Below are 6,090 nucleotides of genomic sequence, written 5' to 3' on the forward strand. Positions count from 1 at the left end.
CACACCTGAGGTGTTCTGTACGTGGAAGGAGATGGAGGAAGTGGGAACCTTCTTGATCTGACTTCTACTGAGAGCAGATGATCTGTGGAAAGAGAGCTTTACCGGTTTAAAATCAATATCCTCACAATAATTTCTTAGCTGCACAGGTTTTTCATGTCAGGTGCTAGTGCATCTCTAACTTTGCACATAATACAAGCCATAAAATTACCTCTCACTGGCCTAGCCCTATTTTTTGTTGTCTCCTACCACTGTACTAATTGCTTTTTGGGAGTGGGAAAATAGTTTTAACATGTTCTGATTTTCTACTTTTCTGCCTTTCTCCTGTTGCCTCTTTCTCATGCTCAGAGCAGCACAGAAACAAATTTCTCATTTAAAAAAATTCTCAGTCCTCAGTTTCCCATGTTTTGGGGTTTCCTTTTTGCTTTATTGTGCTGGAGTTTGATTTCTTACATGATTGAAATGTAAGATGATATTGCATTTTGCTTAAGGAGTGGGAAATACTGGGGTGAGCTCCACTGCCCCATTCACTCCAGAGGTCCTCAGAGGAAGCACCTGCCACAGGTTCTGCTCCTGCACCTGCATCTCCACACAGGTCAGCACAAATGCAGAGCTGTGCTGATGACAGCAGTGTCTTGCACTTTGTGCATCAGCACCTTATCAGTACAAAAGTACTGCTGTGAGTCCACATCAGTCTGTGGGTCTGCCCTACTGTGTCCCACAAATGACTCTTTGGGCACATCTTGAAAGAGAGCACAGGAGATGGCCAGGAAGTTCTTAATGTTCAACTTTGAGTTTGTGCTTCTGTGTTGAGTTCAGGTGCCCTGGTGTGGGTGGCCCTGTGCAGGACACAGCTGGTTCCAGGCAGCTCTGCAATGGACACAGGATACAGCTGAGCATATCAGTGAAGCTGGGCCACCTCTGGGGAGGGGTCTGCAAGAAAGGGAAAATGCTGCATGACAGAGAGGAGTGAGGAAGAAGGCGAAACAGTCCTCTCAGCACCAAGGTCAGAGAAGGAGAGGGAGGAATTGCTTCAGGTGCCAGAGCAGGTGTGTTCCCTGCAGACCACAGAGGATCACATGCCAGAGCAGGTGCAGATTTTTCTGAAGGAACTGCAGTCCATGGAGAGGAGCCATGCCAGAACGAGTTTCTGCTGAAGGACTGCAGCCTGTGGAGAGGACCGTGATGGAGCAACAGAAAGGAGCTGTTACAGACTGACTGCAGTGCCCATATTCCTCTTTGCCTTGTGCTGCCTTGGACGAGGGAAGACAGAGAAGCTGGGGGTTCAAAGTGTGAAGTTGAGTCTGAGGAAAGAGGGCAAAAATGTGCTGGTTTAATTTGCTTTTGTTTCTCAGTGCTTTAATCCATTTTAATTGGCAATAAATTAAATTAGCTTTCCTCATATTGATTCAAATATTGGAATTTACATTTGGATGCAAGTCACAGTGGAAAATCCTGATGTCTGTTTGATAACTGCAAGTCACTATTGCCTTTAAATTTTTATTTTTAAGAACTCATTTTGTGTGAAAGAAGTAGTGTACCTTGTCTGAATCAGGAATTGCATTTCTGGATGTATTCTGGTTAGGCCTTTCAAGTTCAGCATACTCACTTCACTAGAGTAGATCTCAGGTGGAGAATTAACTCAGGAACATGTCTAATCCCTTACATTTCAGCTGGAAAACAATACCAGACATATTTTTACAGGTTTGAGCATGGGAGAGTCATTCTGAGGAGAGGATGCTGCAGCAGTAGATTCTACTTTATATACTTTGGTAAAGCTGTCCTTACAGATGCTAAGGTTGTGGTATTTTCTCAGTGTTATGTCTAGCAGTGCTTCAGAATGGGGCAAAGTTTGTGGTGAGTGGCATCTTTGGTGAAAGTGCTGTTAACTTTGGGAAAAGAAATAAGCAGAGTTTGGCAATGAGATTTATATTCTTGTGCTTTCCAGAGATTATTTTCCTGATTAAGAAGGGAACTTCCTTTAGAGGGTAAGTTTTATATGTAAGTTCTTACACCGCCTTTGGAAAATACCTGGCACTGGACACCAAGGGTACCTAGACAGGGTACTAGGTGACATGGCACACTTACTGGTTTATAATGGGGGCACTGGAATATAAAATTGATGGATAGCTTCCTAACATTAGCTAAATTAATATTTTCTTTTCATTTTCTCTCTTCACATTTCACTATAAAGGGAAGAGTCTCTGTTAAAGGGAACATGGTGAATTGTTAGTTGTCCATAAAACTGTTTATGAACAGTTGGATGAAAAAGACTTCTTTGATAATGAATTAGATGAGCTTCAGAAAGAATTGTACTTTCACTGTAACTTCAAGTATTTTTTTCCAATTGTATCACTCATTATTGATTATTGTCTTACTGTTTATTTGCTGTATAATTTATCTGTTAAGCTTTTCTGGCCATGTCAGGGCCATAGAAGTAATACATATGGCAATTCTCTTTTCTTTTTAAGTTTTATAAAAGGGAAAGGAATTTTTCATTTTTTATTTAGCCACCAACTGCTCTGGAAAAGTCCATGATTATCCATGTTTCATAGCTGCCAAAAATAGTTTGAGCTGAAATATTCCATAAACTTGAGATTTTTCCTTGGATCAGGCAAAGTGAATGTAACATGTTAAAAAAAAAAAAGACAGACTATGCTGGAACCAAATCTAGCATCTTCAGGAGCTATGACCTAGGGTTCATCAGTTGCAATTGTAAAAAGATTGATGTTTTCATAGTGAAATGTTTTTATTCATCTTGTTTAATGTATGAACAAAAGTTTCTCCATTCCTCTTATTTCAGACTTCTGAACTCCTTTGCAAAATGAGAGATTGCTAGTGAGATTAGCTAATAACTGCAAAAATGGAAAAAATTTCACTGGGGACAGGTGCTAACAAGATGTACCATAAAGTCAGCCAGCATAATTAACATTAGTAAGGTAAGAAGTTTCAGAGATTAACTACAGCCTAATACTTTTGGTGGCACACTGGTGTTTATTTTGATATTGCAAACAAAAATAATGTTTATGAGCCATTGCAGAAAGAACTGGGAAATAAAGCACTTTCTAAAATGCAAGTCTGTGGTGGTATTGGTTTCTGTTGGCTTTGTCAGGTTTTTATTTGGTGTTCGTTCCTTTGTGTATCCATTGTAGGGTCTGTTTTATCTGATCTCGTATGTAGAGTAAGTTAAAATAAGTTAATAGTTAATACTTAGAGCATAAGACACAAGTACTTCATGGCAAGATAGGATATTTCATATATTTTCTAACAAATATTAGAAGTTGCATATTCTTGATAATTATCAGGAGACATTTGAGAGAAACTTCACATGCTGTACTTGCTCTTTTTGTCTGTGTTTCAGAATTGATGAGCTCCCATTTCTTTGAGAGTTGTCAGGAGTTTTTAGCAATGAAATTACTATTTTGAAATGAACTGTAGATTCCTGACCGCAGTTTAAATGGTTTCAAGTAAGGAAACCAGGTTTGTATTTAATTTTGAATGCCCAGAACTTCCATTTTCTTTCCAAAAAGAAGAGACTCTGGAGCCACCTCTGCACACAGAGAAACACTACTTTTTGGGCATAATGTTACAAAGCTCAACAGGTTTCCAGAGAAGTTTGACTGGCATCATAGCCAAGGATAGCATGGTGTAAGGCAGTGATGCTGCCTGCTCTGAGATGCCTGGAGTACTTTGTGTTCATTATTCAGTGTCTTGCTGCTGACATACCAGTGAGATGATAAAAAGATGAGAGTCTATGATAAATGTTTTGTTTAAACCCAGAAACAGAGACAACAGCTGGCATATTTAAAATTTTTACACAGGTGAGTGTCTTGAGTTTTTTGAGGAGTGAAAAATTGTACTAATATCTTCTGTCAGCCAGTGTCCAGCATTGCTTTGTTCTGCAGACAAAGGAGAAGGAGGGGTTGCAGTGGGGTGGCCCATGCAATCAGACAGGAGGTTTATGAGGTGGTGCATGTAAGAATGTAAGACATCAGAAAAAGTAGCACTGAAGGGAGAGGCAGTGCCAAAGTTCTAAATGTAGATAAGCTCTAAGCAATTACCAGCATCATTAGGCACCACTTCTGGAGTATCAGCTCAGCACTGGTAGATATGTGGTTATCTCAGCCTGGCCTGACCTGGTTTTCCACATCAGCTGATTGCCCTGCACTTCACCCTTTGAGTCTTTTTCCCCCTGCTCTGGCAGTAGGGGGGTATGGCAGAGGCTGCAGTGTCCCTGCTTAGCACAATGCTCTTCTTCTCCTAAGAAAAGGCACAACACATGTTCTGTGTGTGGGTCACTGGGACTCTCTGGCCACAACATGAGTGCATGAAGTTAAAGCATCTCAGACTGTATGAAGGGAGAAGGAGAGGCTCCTGGACTTCCAGTGCTACTTATTCTGCAACTTGCAACCTTGAATGAAGTCTGTGATCATCCCAGCAAGACTGGACCAGTTTGGATTTAACACAGAGAGAGATCCTTCTTGCATAAGCATCTTCAAAACTGAAGCCTCCTAGGGAGTTTAATTAGGTGCTTGATCTTTCTGGAATATTGGTAGCAGTGATAGACATGTGATGTAAATGAAAGACAAGACTTAAATGTCAAAGACAGGACTGTAGGGGGATAGAATATAAGAAAATAACGATAGTGTAGAAAGTAATCTTACCCCTAAGGAGTTGCAGCTGGGCCAATTAGCAAAGATTAGGAACAGGCCTGACTTCAACAGGCCACAGCTGTAAGCAATGAGAGGAAGAGTGCTATAAAAGAGAGTGGGGTGGGTGGTTGAGAAGGGAACTGGAGTCAGTTGGCTGCTTTGTGAAGAAGAAAGAGTCAGTGCTCTGAGAGCTGCTCATGAGAAACACTAAGAAGGTATGGAACTTTTGTGATAAGGAGACAACAGTATGGAACTTTTGTGATAAGGAGATGACAACACAGGACAGCAGACACTGGTGCAGAATCACTGGGAATGTCAGAAACAACTGAAATCCGCAATACCCGCCTGGACTAGGGTTGTGGCTTTCTTCTGAGCATGGGAGAAGGAGCTCTCTAAACTACTGAGCACTGGTATAAAGGTTGGTGTTACTTCTATGTACGAGTTTGGCTTGCAGTTTTCACCAGCAACTGTGTGTAGCAGCAAATCCATTCGACCTTTCCTATCTTGTTAGGAGTTTTGTCTCACTCTGACATTCTTTGCTCTCTCTGTGTTTTGAGAGAATTGCTGTGCCATAGAGAGAGGCTTCCTGTGCCCCAGGCACAACAGAAATACTGTAGTCAGTGGAGCAGAGGTACAGGCTTTAGCATGTTTGTGCTTGTCACTGCCACAACCACTCCCAAATGCAACCAAAGAAGATGTTGGCTACGTAGCTTCTTCTTTCCCTGGCTCTGGGAAAAGAAACTTGCCAACACACTCCAGAAGATTTAAACCGTAGCCCAAAGATGCCTTTCTCACTCACATGATTTACTCAAGTGACACCATTTAGGTACTCCTGGGGAAGGGGAGCTCTAACACCACTGAAACAATCCTGTTTTGCTCCCAAATGCTATAAATTGGAAGGAAAGACTAGAGAAGCTCTAAATGGCCAACTGGAATATTGTGGTCTGAGGTACTCTAAAGGATAATTTCACCTGCTTATTATCCAGGTTCATTCTGTTTTCTCTTTTTATTTCTTTTCTGGTGACAATGCTCATCTAAACAATGAGCACAGCTTCAAGACCAGAATCATCATCTTTATATATTGGTCTCCTGTGAAACCTAATAACCAGAGTGGGCTTCCACAATTTCTACCTGTATTTCAGGGATTAGGATCCCGCCTTTTCCTGTCCTTGGGAGTGTGTTTGCCTCATCATTCTTAGGGTGACATATTTACCTATGTGCGCATAACTAGCTTAAAGAATTTTGGTTTGGGTGGGGTTTTTTTTGTTTTAGTTTTGTTTGTTGGTTTTGGGTTTTTGTTGTTGTTTTTTTGTCCAAAAAAGAAGAAAAGAGTCAGACGTCTTTCATCTTACTGATATTTCCTTATATTTGCTCTCTGTTCCTTTAGGATTACAAAGGTACCAACTGTATTAATCCTTTTTGATGCTAGAGGGAGCTCATG

Source organism: Molothrus aeneus, chromosome 7 (genome assembly GCF_037042795.1).
Source record: "Molothrus aeneus isolate 106 chromosome 7, BPBGC_Maene_1.0, whole genome shotgun sequence".
Taxonomy (NCBI): domain Eukaryota; kingdom Metazoa; phylum Chordata; class Aves; order Passeriformes; family Icteridae; genus Molothrus; species Molothrus aeneus.